Source organism: Gekko japonicus, unplaced genomic scaffold (assembly GCF_001447785.1).
Source record: "Gekko japonicus isolate JY-2015 unplaced genomic scaffold, Gekko_japonicus_V1.1 scaffold91, whole genome shotgun sequence".
NCBI classification, from domain to species: domain Eukaryota; kingdom Metazoa; phylum Chordata; class Lepidosauria; order Squamata; family Gekkonidae; genus Gekko; species Gekko japonicus.
This window is the reverse complement of record NW_015172555.1, coordinates 1,149,338-1,167,286: the sequence shown is the minus strand read 5'-3', so window position 1 is coordinate 1,167,286 and position 17,949 is coordinate 1,149,338.

The following is a 17,949-nucleotide window of genomic DNA, read 5'->3' as shown; positions in this document are numbered from 1 at the left end:
TGAAAGGGAGAGCAGGAAGGGCTGAATCAGTGCTTAGGTCTCGTGGCCCTTTCTTACACGCCCAGGGAAATGCTGATTGCCACTTTGGGGTCAGGAAGCAATTTTTCTCCAGGCCAGTTTGGCCCCTAGTGATCCTGGAGGGTTTGGGGGGGGGGGGGGGGGGGGGGGGTTGCCTTCTTCAGGGCATGGAGCAGGGTCACTGGGGGTGGAGGAGGAGTAGGCTTGCCAAGTCCCCCTGGGGGACGGGGAAAACCCCGCCCCAGAGGCCCGTTAACTGCCGCTGGCGGATCGGGCACCGGGGGAATCCCACCCCCAAAGCACGCAACATGCCCGGCGTCAGCACGTCACCCGGAATAACAAGTCACGTCAGGCATGTTGGGGGTGGGGCCGCGGTCATCCGAGGGAAAACTCTTTGGTTTTCCCTCAGATGATTGTGCCCCCCCTCCCGGCGCGCCCGATGTGGTTGCGTCACTTCCAGGTGACGTGGCTGCGGGGTGTGTGCGCTTCGCGCGCACTCCCGGAACAGCGCTGGAATCCCCCACTGTACAAACAGCGGGGACTTGGCAACCCTAAGGAGGAGGTATTTGTGAATTTTCTGCATTGTGCAGAGGGTTGGACTAGATGAAGTGGAAGTCCCTTCCACCTCTATAGTTCTATGATTCTAAGAGTTCTGGAATGAAGACATGTCATGAAGCCCCACGGAGGCAGGTTTTAGTCCTCTCCTGTAACCCTTTGCCAGATATGCACACATGGGAAAGGAAACACGGCCGCTCCAGCCATACCATCCTCATACCTCTGTGGCTTATTTTTCAGAGGTAATGCCAAGGCCCCTATTGCTCAAGGGTTCTGGTTATGGGATGACTGGATGGTGGCAGAGGAGAGGTGTAAGGAATACTGTGTCAGGTAAGGGAGATGCAAGACACTAAGGGTTGGACCCATACTAAATTGGCAATTGGCATCAATTCCTCCTTCCTGTTGTAGACCCCCCCCATGTCTCTCTAATAGATCCCCCCTGCCCCCGAGGAGCAGCATTTAATGAAGACCAACAGACTGCAGTCGGAGGGGGGAGGCAGGAAATTTCCATTCCACTGATGGAAAATTAGTCTGGATCCAATCCTAGGGAAGCAACAAGAGGACAAACAACTGCACAGTCGCAGAAGCCATTCCTGTCATCTCTGCAATGGCTAACTGGAGAAAGGTACCACTTGTAGCAAACTGGGCCAGGAGCCCAACTCCCACCACAGAGATTGCTTGAAAGGAAGCAAAACACACCTTCTGGCCATAAACAGCATGATCAGCAGAAACACAGATGGAGAATGCCTAGCTCTCAAGGTCTGTTAGGATTGCCAACCTCCTGGTGGGGTTTGGAGATCTCCTGGAATTACAACTGTCACGGCTCAGGTGGGGTGTCACCTGACGCTGCCACCACTCTGGATTTAGGTTCCCTTGAGAAGGCCCAGAGCACCCTCCCAAGACCTTCAGACCTCCCTTTAGGTTGAATAACAGGTGTGAGGACCAGGCAGAGTAAAACAAGGAAAAGGTTTATTTTATAGGAGGTCAAACAACAAGGTGCAGAATAATAACAGTACGTGGGTGAAAAGAAAAGAAATCAAATGCCCTAACATGTCTAAATATACTGTCCCTAGCTCACTATCTCAAGTGGCCTTACTCTACTCACCCCTTCCCCCAGGATGAGGGTTTCTCCCCTGCAGCAGCCTTTCTTCTGGCTCTGCCCTTTGGAAGAAAGAGCAGCTCTTCCTGCTGCTCCAGAACTTTTATTCCAAGCCCTCCTCTTTTCCTATTGGTCCATTTTGGCTCCAAAACCTCCCAGGGGCTTCTGGGACTTGTAGGCCCAGCCTCACCTACTGCTAGCCAGGCTCTCTGGGCCTAGTAGGCCTCTGGTGGCACAGCCCAGATCATGACAACAACTCATTGCCAGACTGCAGAGAACCCTTCCCCTGGAGAGAGTGGCTGCTTTGGAAGGGGGGCTTTTTTGGGGGGGGGGGGTCAGCGTTTTTATTAAAAGAAAGAATAACAAATAACAAGGAAACAGAACAAAGAAGAGAGATAAACCATATAAAATAAAAGGAGGCTTCCGATTTTCTCTGCAACAAATAGAAGTATGATTACAAAATATTCTTACTCTGGATTTACAAAGAAAAGCTCTCTATTGCCTAAATTCCTTATTCATCAAACCCACAGATCATCAAATCATTATCTGTGTCGTGCAAAAAGTCTATAAGGGGTTTCCAATCAGTGATAAATGTCTTTTCTCTAATCAGGGAAGTAAGTTTAGCCATAGCTGTAAGTTCCAGCACCTTCACCAACCATTCTCTGTTGTAGGCAATATCAGACTCTTCCACTTTTGGGCATATAATCATCTTGCTGCCGTTGTCATATATAAAAACAAAGTTCCATGACTTCTTTCCAGCTGAGAGTCCATTAATCCCAAGAGAAAGGACTCTGTTTTCAATATTATATTAATATTTAAAATCTTCTAGATTAATTGTATTTGTATCCAATGGGTTTTGCTTTCATACATGACCACCACATAAGGTAAAATAATCCTTCATGTTGTTCACATTTCCAACATAAACTCAAAGTACCTTTATACAATTTGACCAATTTCTTTGGAGACATGGACCAACAGTACAACTTCTTATAAAGGTTCTCTTTAAGGCTAGAACTTAATGTCAATTTCAGCCCTTTTAACCACATATTTTCTGTTCCATTTGTATATCATATCCAAAATTTCTGGTTCATTGTATCATAGATTCTTTAACTTGCTCTTCCTCTGTCTCAGTGTTCAACAAGAGTTTGTACATTTTAGCAAGAACATGATCATTATTTGTACATAGTTCTGTTTCGAATTCAGTCTTAGGTTGCTCAAAATCATAATACCTATTGTCTAATTTACACTTTTCTAAGAGTAAATAAAAAAAATTGGCAAATATACTTCTGTTATCAAATCTTCTCTTGGTTTTATTTTAACTTCACCTTGCGAAAATGCTAACATATCATGGCATGTTAACCATTTATACAAACTTGTCATATCTAAAGTGAGTTTCTTGTGGCGATAGCCACAGAGGCATTTTTTGACCAAACCTTAGGTTTATATTTATTCCATATTCTCAAAATGGCATGTCTAACATTTTGTTGTTGTTCAGTTGCACAGTTGAGTCCAACTCTTTGCGACCCCCATGGACCACAACATGCCAGGCCCTCCTGTCTTCCGCCATAGTGGTTATTAAATTCTACATTAACCTTTGCTTTTTCATACCAGAGGTACCCATGCCACCCAAATGTCATTCTAATTCCAATAATCTTCTATTTTTTTAACAAAATCCATTCTTAACAAAATCCATTCACTGCTTTTTGAAGGTGGACTTGATGACATCACATCCTGACTGAACTACCTCCTCACCACAACCCCACCCTCTGCAGGCTCCATCCCTAAATCTCCAGGAATTTCCTGACCAGGAGTTGGCAACCATATATACAATAGTCACTTGCCGCTGTCCCCCGGGCAAATTATTTATTTATTTATTTATTTATTAAATTTCTAACTCGCCCTCCCAGCCAAGGCCGGCTCAGGGCGGCTTACACAAAAATCAGATCATAGTTGACAATAAACATATAGTAAAGTGCTAGTGACATTGATTTCATAATGACTGCTATTCAATTCTCTCTTCTCACAGTCGGTTCTTCAATCTTCTTTGATTGTCTTTCCGTTGGTTGGCTCAGGCTGTTGTTGGAATTCTAGGAGGAAACAAGGCTCTCTAACCCTCGGCTCTCAGTTTTTAACGGTGGTGGCAGCTCCAAAAGCCGGATGGAAGAGCTCTGTTTTACAGGCCCTGCAGAACTGTAAAAGTGATACCCTTGGACCACCCCGACTCAGGCACAGGACCTCTGTCTTCATTGGATTCAGTTTCAGTTGGCTTAGCCTAAGCCTGTTGTACGTTAATCTCCAGTAGGAAGATCAGCATGATCTATCTGACAGCTACCTGTCAGCAGGTGGTGTGATAAGACAGGTTCCAACCGGTTATGACTGGCACTGGACAGTGTGCAGTCACCATGACTCAGCTTGTAGCTGATTGGTGGAACAATGTATATATGTCTTGTACAGAAGTCATGTACATCTCTTCTGATGAAACCGAGTGTCTGGCGAAGCAGTTTGTTTGTATATCTTGTGAATAAAACCCTTGTACATAGTGTACCACTGGACTGTTACAGTGTGGTTACTATAAGGGGCAAGAGCAGCAAGAACTGCAGCAAAGAGCTGGTAAGGCTGGGAGGCTGGAAAGTCCATAAGGGTGCTGACTTGCTTAAGGGCTGGTCACGCTCCTGCAACAAAGCCAACCAGCCACGGCTTGTAACACCTGGTCCAGATCTTCCAGTTTCGAGTCAGACTGGCCGCCAAACAACAGATAGAGCTGGGTGTCAACCACGTACTGGTGACATCCCAGCCCGTGCCTCCGGGCAATCTGGGCAAGGGGACGCATATAGATATTAAAAAGCATTGGGGACAGCACTGTCCATTGAGGAACTCCACAGTCCAGCGGGTGCCTGCAGGATAGCTGTTCCCCCGTTCCCACCCTTTGTCCCCGAACTTGGGAAAACGAAGCAAGCCACTGCAAGGCCAGTCCCTGGAAGTGTATGCACACTGATGCTCCTACATCTAGGTGTTTATATCTTTACCTGGGGTATCCAGATCATTTTGCAAGCTTTTATGCAGAAGCCAAGTGGGAGCAGAAGCAGCAGCATTCTGAGCAGTCAGTGACTGACCATGGAGGATCCAGGTCTGACATCCTGTGGTGTTTCTCTCAGACTGTCAGCTATGCTGCCATGGGGGTTGGGGAGTTCATTCTGTGTCTTGTTAATTGTTATTGCATTCCTATCCCTACTGTTCTGCCTTTGCTGAAACGCTTCTCTCTACAGATGTGCAGGAGGAGGTTGTGATGTCTAAAGGGCTCCTATGTACCATGAGAGACTCCTGGTTCTCAGCTTTTAGGCACCTAACGGTTGCCTGACTTATCCCGCATGCGGGAGGGTGCCTAATTGGCCCATGCCATGGGGGGTGCATACGAATACCCTATATCCTATTAGGCTCTACGGGTTGCCACCATTCTTAACAGTGCCTGTGTTACTGCATCTATAGCTTTGCAATAAAAGTATAACCGTTCCTGAATGCGTGTACTTCGTTGTTAGCTGTGGGTTCTGACACAGACCAGGAATGGTCTCTCCTGACTAGCATGGGGAGCTGGAACTCCAGTAAATTCCAAGTTGGGGGGATCTCTTTCTGCCTTGCCCTGTGGACCCTCTTGCTTCCCAATGTCCTTGCCCTGGACAATGGTTTCTACCGGTAGCCATTTTGTGATTACCTTAAATTGCTGGGAGTAAAAACGCTGGCCTCATGCTTTGGCCCAATGAGAAGGATTACTCCCTGTATCTAGTGCCTAGCATGCTGCTGATATTGGAGTCTCTAACTATCCAACTTGAAGTTTGTGTTATATTCTCTCAAATGCTATGCCCTGGGTGAGATTAAGATAACAGCAGAGTTACAGAGAACACTATTTTTGCCCTTGTAAATTTCTTGCTTAATCTGGCTTCTGTTGTCAATGTCAAAACTCCTGCTGTCTCTGAAAACAGAGACAGGAGTGGGGTTTTATTCTATAGTTCTTGCTTCTTGTGTGTGTGTGTTTAGTTAGTAACGCTGATATTCTCCCGTCAAAGTTTATGCAATCCACATACACCCATCCTGCCAAAATATATTGTTAACAGTGGGGCTTCTGTTCTCAAAATACTATGCCTGGGGGTGGCAAGTATCAGGTTTCATTTTCAAAACCTCACATTTCTATCTGTTCTTATTTTGGTGGAAAAGAGCTGGAGAGTATAACATTCGAAGGTGAACAGCAAACATCCTGTGAAACCCCATAAGTTTATAACATTGCACGCTACACTTCGAATGCTGAATTCATAGCACCATTTCCATGCCTGCCAAAACATCCAGGTGGCACCAGGGAATCCCCTGGAATTACAGCTCATCTCCAGACTACAGAGATCAGTTCCCCCTGGAGAAAATGGATGCTTTGGAGGGTGGACTTTATGATATTGTACCCCACTGGGGTCCCTGTCTGCCTCAGACTCCATGCCCAAAACTACGGGTCACTTCAATATTATATCCCTTTCTATCCAGCATATCTCCCTGAAGGTTTACACTGCAGGTTTTTATACCCAACATAAACCAATGTAATATTGAATCGACCACCAGAGGGAGCAAAAAACATGTGGAACAGGGGGGGGAAGTAACAAGAACACAGAAAGGAGGAAAATGTAGACAAACCCATTATTACTGAAAGCAACTTTAGGAGGCTAAAAGTCTGAGCAGGGAAATGACAGAAGGGAGGAGTTCCTTAGCCCTTTTCAACATGGACCTCTGAGTTTCCAATAACTGGACAAATGCAACCAAATGCTGCTTCTTTCCAGTGAGTATGCTGTAACCTAATGCCAGCAATAAATTTCAGGTTGTGATTACTTGTATTTCACAAAGGATGCTTGTAAGAACAGGTTGTAACATGAAGAAGAAGAGGCCTGAAAACTTTGCTTCCCACATTTCTATCTTTTTAGATGTTGGAACATCCAGCCTGATGAAAAGTTCTGGTGAGCTCAAAAGCTTCACACTGTTTTGCATCAGTTTGGGTACTGCACAGATCTTGATCTTGTTTTTGGAGAAGGAAAAATTCTAGTGGGAAAAGGACTGAGGAACTCTGACCCCCTCCAATTCCTGCACCCCTTTGCTTTGGTTAAAGAAAAGCATGGGGGTTGGGGGAGGAAATACACGTAACTGCATGTTTTATTTAGTAAGTCTTCATATATGTGGATGAGGAGGTTTTCTACATGGTGCTTCTGCTGTTCGATATGATACACTCACATAATACATGGCTCCTTTTTTAAAGAATGTAAAGCTGCTTAAATGAATTTTGAAACTGAAGTTATAAGAATTTAGAAATCTTCAGCATACAGCATACAGGATACAGGCAGAAGCCAGCCCTTGCTGAAACTCCAGCTGTGCTTTTTCTCTTTTGAAGCATTCCCAGCTGGAAGGAGCTGATCTCAAAGAGGAGAACCCTGCTGTTTATAGACATGGGGTCTGATCCTGGACTCCTCATTTATCTTGTGCCTGGGCAGGGAGAACCTCTCACTGGGAACATCAGGGCTGCACCACGACAATGAGTGCTTTGAAAAATAACTAAACTGGGATGGATCACATGGCAGGACATTTTGCTCGACAAGAACAATGCTGAATGAGGTGTACAGACTCCTGCTCTCACCCACAGATAAGCTGCCGCCGCCATCTCCTCTGCTGCAAGAACCAGTGTGGAGTATTTTAAGCACTTGTTTTAAGTAGCACCTGTATTTGAAGCTGGTGCGGTGAGAAAAAGAGGACTTCAAAAGTCTCCAGCTTTCAATTGCTAGTCATGTGTAGAGCCTATTGGCTTAGCTGACTATGCTTTATGATCAGAGAAACCACGGCGGGCAATCAAAAGTATTGTCCTCAACTGACCTCCTGTGATTTGGGATCCACTTTAAAACACAGACATGCAAGTATGGATTTTATATGCTGCCATTGTCAAACCTTGAGCTTCAAAATGAATTATCGGTTTTAAATAACTATGTAATGGCTGTGACTCCTGCTCTATCAGGCCAGTATCACAAGTCAGCTTCCATAAGTTCTGGGACCCAGTTCCTCCCTCCTTCCAACTCCTGGAGTCTTGCACTCTACATGACGGGACCTGAGGGTAGCTTCTCCTCTGAGCAGTACAGTTAAACACAAAAGGGGATAGCAACCTAGTATCCCTGTTTGTTTGCTGCACAAGACTGATCAGGAGCTGGCCAAGGAATCCCTAGCTACCTTGAATGAGTTCAAGTCTCCTGGGCCAGATGAACTGCATCCTTTGGGTCCTAAAGGAATTTGTTGATGTCCTCTCAGAATCACTGTCTATCTTCTTTAGGAAATCTGGCGGGATCAGGTAGAGTATCTTGAGAAAGAAAACAGCAAACGATGTCCCAGTCGTCAAGAAGGAGGGTCCAGGAAACTTCAGACTGGTCAGTTCGACTTCAAATACCGGGAGAAATACTCAAAAGGCTGATGAAGCAGTTGATCTGTTAAAAACCATGCTATGATCAATAGAAGCGAACGTGAATTTGTCAAGTCCTCGTTTGTCATGTCTTCTGGGGAAATTCCTGAGGGTGGGGGGATGAGTGCGTGAGTGTGAGAATGGCTTTGTAGCTGCTGCAATGCAACTTGCCTTAAGATGCCTCCCTCATACTGGGGACGACCTTGAAACACAGTCCGTGCCTGTGCCTGCTTCACTGTCTTAGATAAAGTAACAGTATGCATGTAGGTGGGGGGTGCAGAGCATGCACAAAGTTAGGCGGGACGAATGTGAAGTGTGATTGGATAGAATTCGGGGGGGGGGGACTTGTTTGAACTGTCTATAACTATTGATTTTGGCGGCAGAACCCCAGTTCTGACACGGTGCCGATCCGGCTTGGAACATCTTTATTCATCAATAAACAAATCACTGCCAGTAAGTATGGTTGAGAGTAACTTTGTCCAAGAGTCTTAACACAAATTCTGCCAGAGCCATCACAGGTTTTTTTGACTGAATTACTAGCCTAGTGGATTATGGGAATTCTGTGGATGTAATATAGTTTGATTTCAGCAAATCAGTCAAATGTAGGGCAGACAGCCGTGCAGTCCGGTGAATCCACAGCTCCTTGGAAAATGGTACTCAGGTGAAAGTGCCATGGGGCCAGCCGCCGTCAGGAGGGAGGCTGGGAGGCTGCAGGGTTCCATTCCAGACCAGGTACTTGGCCACATTTTTTTATAAATAACTTGGATGAAGCAGTGGGAGGAATCCTTATCAGATGAGTAGATGGCACAGAATTGGGAGGGAGGGAGGGAGGGGCAGAGAATCCCTTTAGAGACAGAACTGAAATCCAAAATGAACTTGAGAGGTTGGAAAGACAGGCTAGAGCAAAATGGAATGCAACAGACACAAATGTAAAGTTCTGTGTTTGGGAAAGAAGGGATCAGGTGCACAGGTGGGGACACACCTGGCTTGGTGGCACTAGCTAGACTTTGGCTGAGCACAAGCCAAACAGAAGTCAGCGGCTGTCAACATCACCCTCTGCTTGCTGAAGTTGTGTAAAAAGTTGTGATGTAGGGATAGACTTAAACAGTAAAAAGCCCAGTAGCACTGCAATGATTCCTTGTTTTGATGTGTGTGTGTTCCTTTAAATGTTAGTTTGACTGCAGTAATGCAAGGAGGGCGATAGGGAGGAGGTGAGTGTGCTGTGATTGGCTGATGGCTGAGTGTGGGCGGAGATGTTCTGAGAGGAATCTATGTGTGTGTGTTTTATGACAGGATCATCCAACCTGCCAGGGCCCCAGAGACATCCTCGCAACCCTACCAGACTTAAAAACCAGAAAGAGGATTTTAGACTTAGCCAGGACACAAGGACACAAGGATCTCTCTTCTTCAAAAACAACCCGATCTTGGTCTTCCCCAATTTGCCATCAAAGGTTCTAAATAAGAGCCGTGAATTGAAACCTATCACAGAAGCTCTAAGGCAAGCCAAGCTATGCTACAAGTTGATTAATCTCACCAAACGGCAAATATCAAACAAAGACAGCCTCCTGCATGTAGCGGACATTGAAGCTGGCAGCCCCTCCACATTATTTCCCCATCGGACTCTAGCAAGCTAACGCAAAAGAGAAAAATGCTGCCTTCGCCAAATAAGGACAGTAAAATGGTTATCAGGTTATCCTGTATACTGCAATGGATTTGTATTTAATAGTCTCCTTAATACTTTTACTCTGTCTGTACTGTCTTTCTTCTTACCCAATAGCCATTATTTGTAATTCCAAAACACAACAGGTTTGAGTGGGGGGGAAGGGCGATCTTCTCTATTTTGTTTCACATTTCACACACATTCCTTATTGCTGAAGTTAACTTCATTAACCCATGAAGGGCTCTGCCTGACGGGATTAAGTGGGACTGGGTTTTTTTTCATTTCTTTATATTTTATTTCTGTTTCTTCCCCCCCCTACCATTATCCTTCTCTTATCTTATCACCTCTATCGTTTTCCTCACTGATTATAAGATAACAACTTTCCTATAGGACTTAATATAAAAACAAATTGATTTCCTCTATTTTTGTTTGAACAACTCATTTACCATCTGTTACTTGATTCAATGTGATAAACTTCCTATAGGGATTTTAGAATTCATATATATTGTTTTTAAACAATGTTGATTAGACACTAGCAAATCATCTCAATTAATTGTTCATCTTACTCATAACTTTTTATCTTTAGAAGATAAATAAAATAGATAGATAAAAATAAAATTTAAAAGTATATTAATTATTAATTCATCATTCTTTAACAAGGTAAATGTTCCCTTGCTCAAAAGCCAGTCGAATTCGACTCTAGGGTTGCGGTGCTCATCTCCGTTTCAAAGCCGAAGAGCCAGTGCTGTCCGAAGATGTTTCCGTGGTCATGTGGCCGGCATGACTAGACGCCGAGGCGCACGGAACGCTGTTACCTTCCCACCGAAGTGGTACCTATTTATCTACTTGCAATTTCTTGCTTTTGAACTGCTAGGTTGGCAGGAGCTGGAACTAGAGACGGAAGCTCACTCCGTCATGTGGCAACCCGGGTCTTGAACTGCTGAACTACCGACCTTCCACAGCCTACAGTTCAGCGTCTTAACCACTTGAGCCACCGCAGCTCCATTCTTTAGCATACACTTAAGTCTGGATTCTTAATTGTAATTTACTATAATTAATTTTATTTCTTTTTTATAATTTATTATTCTCTTTTACTTGATTTAATTATATTGTGTGTCACCACTGTAAAGCCTAATAGTCATAGTATTTTTGAGATTGTCAACAGAAAGAGGAGGGGGCAAACAGCCTTCCCATATTAATTAATAGAAGAAATACGATTGCATATGAAAAGCTTTTTAGATGTTTCCTCCCAGTTCAGGCGGTGGTAATTCAATACTTAGAGTTCATTTAACTTTCACTGTTACCACTTGTTCATTCGATTGTAATTGTTGGCTAACTTTTGTTATCCTCTGCCCTAACTAGTAGCTAGTTATATCTGTGGTTGCCTAGTAATATTTAACTCTTTGTACTATCTTGAAGCTGGTTCACACAACTACTTTACAACTTACCTCAGAGATGTTGTGCCTTCATGACTAACATTGGGCTGAGCCACACACTCACTCTCTGACCACAAACACATTCTTATCACCTAATGATGAATCCCAACTGGAATGTTTTGTCCTTGAATGTATGTGAGCTGAACAACCCCATCAAAAGAAAAAGTGCTACCCAACCTAGCTAAATCGAAATTAAACATCATGCTACTCTAGGAAACCCATTTACATTCAACATCTCAACCCCTCTTAAAGGCCAATTGGATCCAATATCCATACCATGCAAAGGGCAGCTCAAAGTCAAAGGGTGTAGCAATTCTCATCTCCAAGAGCATCCACTTTCAACACCAGGTGACAAAAGTTGACCCCAAGTAGATTTGTCTTCGTTAAAGGCATACTTGGCAAACAAAAGGTCACAATAGCATTGGTTTATGCGCCCAATAACTTCTTTTTAGAAGTCTTAACCATTCTCCCATCTTTCCAGGAAGGTGAAGTAATCCTGGGAGGGGACCTAAATCACATAGTGAACAATAATTTAGATTGGTCCTACCCATCTAAAAGGAAAAACAAGAAACATAGACAAAACACACAACTGCCCACTATTTTTGAAATGTTTCATTTAATAAACATCTGGGGACATCAGCATGTCCGGTCCCCCACAGCTATTAATCCAATACACGTTTAAGCAAAGTAGTATTTTATTAAAGCCATGATAGAGCAGGAACAAGTTCACTGTCCAGAATGCCTGGGCCAGGGTGGGCAAGGAATAATGTAAGACATTCAAACAGGTTAATAACCAATAATCTCCATTCCCGCCGAGCGGGCAGACTCCAGGTTACGCGCTCAAAAGTCCGAGAAGCAACGTTCCTTAAAACCTAAACAATTACAGCTTCACACGGTGCAGTTCATTATACATTTGGCAAAGCAGCTCCCCCACACACCTGTTAACCTTGCAGATAAGCGTTGCCTAGTGTTGGCGACAGGAATGCATGAGACAAGATCATACACAGGGAAGATAGGGCATGCGCAGATGCCCGGGGAGAGGGGGGGGGAACCAACTGCCTCCCAGTCTTCTATGGCAGCTAGCTGACACAGCATCCAACTGAATGGGACTATACTTATTTCTCCATAAGGCACAATATTTATCTGAGGATCGACTTCATTCTCCTGTCTGACTCTCTTGCCATTAAAGTGCTCGATTCCAACATAGGTCCTATGATCTGGTCTGATCACACAGGAGTGAGATGCTCCATCCAACCATCCTCTTCTTCATGTGCCGAACATAAGTGGTCCCTCAACAAATCGATCCTATACAATGAAGAATGCATCAACAAAATTGAACTCTATATTCAACAATACTTAAGAAACACTGAAACCTCCCCATTTATAATATAGGATGCACTCAAAGTGGTGCTAAGGCACCAATTGATATCAATGATGTTGTACATAAAGATGCTTTCAAATCAGAACTCATTGCTCATATAGCACATCTTAAAAAATTGCACAAAGACAAAGGAAGCAACAAAATCTACAGACAACTTACTGCAGAACAAAAAAATTTTTAGAATCTTTGGAAAGCTCCCGGGTGGATACAGAAAAATCTCCTATTTCTAAAACAAAAATATTGGACTAACTCCTCCAAATAATTAAAGCTACTATCCTGGAGGGTAAAAGATAAGAAATCAGCGAGATTTGTGGTGGCAACAAGGGACCCTGAAGGGAAATTACACACCAATCCTACAACTATAAATCAGCTTTTTGTGGATTTATATCAATCTCTCTACTCCTCAACCAACCCAAGCCTTGAGGACATCAATAAATATCTTTCCTCCAACACTCCCATCAAGAAACTTGAGGAGATTCACTACAAAATCCTCAAGAAACTGATAGAAACACAGGAAGTTCTCGCTATCAAACTTCTGAAGAATAATAAGTCTGCAGGTCCAGATGGTTTCCCCCCAGAGTTCTACACACACAAGAATTGTGAACGTTATAGTTCACCTGTTGACGTTATAGTTCACCTGCAACAAAATAGTTTTGAAAAACGATCAAAATGGTGAAAGATAAACTATCGGTGATCTTGTCAGGAGCTTGCCATGTATGCAAGCAAAAATGTAAGTTCTCCTGGTGATCATGTTTTTCCTAAGTTCTCTGTGTCCCTAGATTTTATGTGACCCGCAACAGCCAACATAAACGAACTCAATTAGAAATGGTGGCTAGTTAAATCTTGAGGAAAATGATATCCAACAAATATCCCTTCATTCTACAGATTTCATAAATACAAGCAGAGCTTTAGAGCAGGATTCTTCACTTACAAAGGACAACATTCACTCTTCATAATATTTATTTTGGATAATTTCAATTGACTTTTGCCCTGGCTGTTTATCGGCTTCTTGTGCTGATGTTGGCATCGTGGAAAGCCTGAAATAGTTCCAGCAAAGGCAAACCAACACAGGGGAGGATTTGGTTTCATGACGGAGCAAAGCAATTGGTCTGCTCCTATGGAGTACTTTCAGACCGTTTTGTAAAGACGAAATTATCTCCTTGGAAACTTTATCTCCTTGCTGCTTTTTTTAAAAAAAACTATGCCTGATACTGTAAGTGAAAACTGTGAAATAAATGCAATGCTGTAGTTGAGTGGCTTTGATGGTGTCATTAACCACAAGGGTCCGTCTCAAGAGGCTTTTGAATAACAGCTTCTGCCTGTGCACAAAAGCTGCATTGTGTTCTAGATTATTTTGCAAAGCAATTACAATACAGTTGCCACTTTCCCCCCAGTCTTGTCCCCCATGTTTTGAGCAGCTTTGCAATGCACAGAAATTCACCACTACAGGAAGCTGCAAGTACAGCCCTGATTCTCTTTTAGAGACGATCACCACCTCCTTATGGTACCACTTCAGTAGCAGTACATCTCTTGGCATCATTCTGTTATGCCATCTGCAATTAGTGGATTTTTGCACACAGTCTGTATGATCTGGGGTGTTCTTTTGCCTATAGATCTTTAGAACAAAACTAGACAAAACCTCTGCCACAGGTTGGGGGTCAGGATTCCTCACCCTGACATGCAGATGGATGTTATAGTGGGGAAATTACTGTTCCTAAACATACCCAGTTTGCTTCAGGAGTGTGACACAACATTTTCTAGAGCTGAAATGGCCATGGGGGTACTTATTTGGCTACTCTGGAGCTCCATGTGTTACAGGCAGGGCACGTAGAACTCCACCGTGGAGCCCCTCCCACCATTTTGGCTGGGCAGAAGCAGCACAGAAGGGAAACCTGAAGCCTCTCTCCCCCTTTGCCACACACTCCCAAGTAGGGATGGGCACAAAACGAGCCACGAGCCAAAAGTTGTCATGAATTTAGGCCAGGTCATACTTTGTGAGACATGGATTTGGCAAGCATGTCTCACATGGCCTGCCCACAACCTGCCCTCGCCCTCGGATATCCCTATGAGGAAAATGCATGGCAAGCAATTGATGTCCCCCACTTCCCTCCACTGGCATCCTCCAGAATTTGCATCACCTTAGCTTGACAACATCAACCACTGTCTGTTTATTCTAGATCAACTGCTGGTGAAGACCTGTCGTAGAATAAGCTGTGCTGGTCTGAAATCCCTTTAAACAAGGGAAGAAGAATCCCAACAGAGACAGAAGTGAAGCATTTATGGCTCAGTGGGATATGAACCCAGGGAATCCCACTGTGACATTCCAGCCACTCTCTCATACCGATTCTGCCATAATGAACAAGTCAACACACCAGGATTTGTTCCTTCCTCCTCTTTCTCTTTGTCTTGCTGATCCAGCTTGCCAGACTGTCCCTGAGGTTGCCATCCTTTGAAGCTGGCAGGTCACAAGGCCTCCTTGTCTAAGCAGCAGAAGGCGTCAGCTAGCTGCCATGTTTTGCTTGTTCCCTTCTCTGATCCTGGCGCTATGGCGCATGCCTCATAGCTTGCTTGCTGCTCTGCCACTTGCCGTAAACAGTGATAGGGAGACCGTGAGAACCAGTGCTGCTAGAGTGAGTTATCTGTCTGACCTTGTGACGGGGGGAGGGCTTGCGTTCCACCACAGGTGTGAATTTTTCTTCTCTCATGGGGCACTGAGACTCTCCCGCTTATTATGTAACCTCCCACTGGGAGAATTCCCCCACACGCGCTCGGATTTCATTTGCTTAGCCATTTGCCTCATCCTGCTATATGTAGGGATGTTTCCGCCCCATGGTCATTCCTAACAATAATCTTGTGGACATGGTAACAGACTTGTAGTCTAATAAAGCATAACACTTCCCTGGAAACGTGTGTGGAGATTTACTTGCTGTTTAACCTGACATAAATTGTTAGGAATCCCTTTTCCTCCATCGAGCCGAGTCTCTCCCAAGCAAGATGAGTGGTCCCGGTGGGGCAGGGGTGCCTACCCCAACAACCACGTTGGTGCCCACCCCGACTATTATGGTGGTGCCAGTGGTCTAGTAATTAATTGATTGTTTGATAGGGGAACTTAGCTAAGCAAGAGGGGGTTACCCAAAGTGTTAGGGGGGATAGGGGAGCTTAGCTAAGCAAGAAAGAGTTACCCTATTTGAGTTGGGAATTAGCTTTATTAGAGGCAGTGCGGGAGGGGGTAACTAGCGAGATCTCCACCTATGTATAACAGGATTTTCCCTTAGAGAATTCTTAAATAAATCAGGCTGATATTGAAATAAAAGTATTTTTATTTTAAAATATTAAAAAGGCAAGTATATACTCTAAGACACACTGACCTAAGAAAGAAATAGTGTGGAAAAGGGGGGAGTAATAGATTAGGGAAGACGCTATATTTATCTGTCTTGAAGACTGAGATCTGTGGAGGAGAGAGAAGCGATCTGCACTTCAAGGAGCCTACACGTGAGTAGGAGTGTTCAGTATAGCAGAGCAGAAATAGATGGAAGAACAAGCAGGCAAGCCAGCTAGCCAAGCCAAGTTAAGCCAAGACAAGCCAGCAAGCCAGCCAGCCAAAAGAAGCAAGAAGGCAAGCAAGCACCACTAAAGATGTGAGCTTACATTTATAGGAGGGGGGGAGAGGTCTATGAACAAAATGACCTGGTGTGTTCCCAGCGATGGATACAAGTGTTTCAAAGTGTTCCTGAGAACCCATTGTTGTTCCTTTTAGGTGGGAGAGACTTTTGCATGTCACCCCTTTTGTTCACTTCCGAATGTTTCCCAGGCAGTGTTGAGGTTATCTTTGGGACTGGCATTGATTTTATGTGAATGGATATCTGGAGTGATAGCAAATATGTTATTTATCTCTCTGGGTGCCACCTTTTCCCTTCTGCATGAGAGGTCTGACAGCTAACATTGCAGGGCTCATATCTGGCCTGCGAACAATGGGTTCTCTCCTGCTTCCTTCTCTGGGGCTGCTACTACTGCTGCATCACAGCTTGCTTTTGCCCAGCTCCTTCTCCTGCTTCCTTCTTCACGTGGAAGAGATACAAAGCCAAGCCTCCGTTCCCACCATTGGCAGGCTGAGATTTCCTCCTTTGGGAGGAAAGGTGGGGAGGGAAGGTGCAGGAGAGAGAACAAGGTCTGAGTTCTGTGGTGCCTTTAAAGCCAGCAAAGTTTCCAAAAGTTTGGTCTCACCCAAAATGTTCTACAAAGGAAAAAAAACATTATATCAACATTATTATTAACAGCTAGAACTCTTATAGCGTCCCACTGGAATTCTACGCATATTCCCACGCTTCAGCAATGGAAGGAAAAGTTGTGGGAATATTGTTCTTAGTAAAATATCCACATATTCAATGCCTGATCTGTCTGGGAAACTACATTTGTCATTTATTGAATCTTGGTTTCCCATAATAGATTATCTAATGAAAAAAGGTATACTTCCAAAGCAGGCACTTTACTATAATTACATTTATTTTTAATGTTGGATTGAGATAAGATATTGTGGGAGTTTGTGTTGGTAATTCTGCATGATTAATTTGCTTTTGTATAATTTATTTTAATAGTTTATATTTGCTTATACCCTACTTTACACTTATTATGATTATTGTTATTATTGCTGGCTTTGTAGACATTTACCTTTGTCGGTAATCTTGCAACTTTGATAGGTGAGTTTGATAGATCTTAATTTGTGGAAGGATAGGATAGTTTTTAAAAATTGTTAATTGTACACTGATTGGAAGATAATAAGGGTATCCATGACATTTACCGTACGAAGATCATGAATGTTTTCGACTTTTAGAATTTTAAGGTTTTACTGTTTAAGCTCGACTACTTTCTCAATAATAATAAAAAAAGACCAGTGAAGTTTTATTTCAGGTACGAGCTTTCATGTGAACGCATCTTTTCAGAGGGAGAGTGGGTGGATTCTTCTGAAAACCACATGGTTTAATGATTGGAAGTAGATGGCTAAGGATTTAAAAATACATCTATGGTTCTATATGTCCCAGTTCAACATGTCTCCTTTTGTCCCCTCCCGCCTCGCTGGCTGCCTTTCTCCACCCTCCCTTTGCTTTTTTAACTGTTTCATTATCATCCCTAGCACTGAGTACATCTTGCCCAGTCTGAAATCAACACATTATTTCACTTGGAGAGATCCCCCTCTCCAGTTTAAAGGGAGGAAGGGGGAAAAAAAGAAACCTAACAGCACAGCTTGCAATCTTTATTAGAGGAAAGGAACAAGAGTCCAGTAGCACCTAACAATTTTTTTTGGCAGGGCATTAGCTTTCATGAGTCATTGCTCAG